The following is a 1011-nucleotide window of genomic DNA, read 5'->3' on the forward strand; positions in this document are numbered from 1 at the left end:
TGTGCTCAAACACAAAATGTGTTTTATAAGTTAAGTTTAAAGGCACATCATTACTCAGTTTTAGTATTTTAAAAAATTACTATGATGCATCTGTAGTTAAAAAAAAAACTGTTTGCAGTTTTCTATAGCAACCTTTATTCCTTTAACCTTGTTTCATATTGCAACAGAATTAATTTTAAAAAGAAAAAAAACCTATGGTGACATTAGTAACATGGTATAATATAAAAAAAAACCATTCTTACAAGCAATATTTCCAATTTAAACAGAATTTTGTTGATTTTGCTACAAAGTACAGAAATTGCCCCTCCTGTACTTTCTCTCTCTCTTGCTTTAACATGTTTAAAAGTTTTGAGATCTACAGATACAGATTTGGGGAAACATTGAATTATATTCAAAGATAGCTATTTTCTTTTACTCCTTGTAGAAAGTCTTGAAGACCTTTCCTCCCCTTCACCAAAATTCTCATTCTCACCTAAAGCAACTGCATCCATTTTTTTCTCAGGTAAAAGAGACATTCTTACAAAGGTTCAAATTTCAAAGTTCCCAATAAAGCACTTACATTAAACACTCTTCTTTATGTGTGCACGTGTCTGCTATTTTGCAGTAATTTTTAATACTGAAATTTAATCTTTTTAGCTCTCCTGAAATACCTTGGTGAGTCCTCAACAGTTTCTATCCACTTAATAATTGTGACCCCGCCAGCCCCTTCAAATAGATCGTTAATCACAAGTGTGCTTGGCCATTCCCAAAACGTAGCCTCTGTCCAAAAAGGAAAAGATAGGGCTTTGTGAGGCAGAAAGGAAGTGAGAGAAAACAAAACAAATGTAGCTCAAGCTGAAAGTGAAAAGCACTTGGACAGATTGGTATTTTCTTTTCTGCATGGCATCCTGCCAATGGTCTTCCCCCCCCCCCCCTCCTCAATAAGGTCCGGTTTTTGCGTGTATGAAAATGTTATCTACCACCCCACGGAACCCCCATAAGTACTGTTGCTTTATTTTGTTTTCATCTGTC

The sequence above is a fragment of the Mus caroli genome, chromosome 5, assembly GCF_900094665.2.
Source record: "Mus caroli chromosome 5, CAROLI_EIJ_v1.1, whole genome shotgun sequence".
Taxonomy (NCBI): Eukaryota; Metazoa; Chordata; class Mammalia; order Rodentia; family Muridae; genus Mus; species Mus caroli.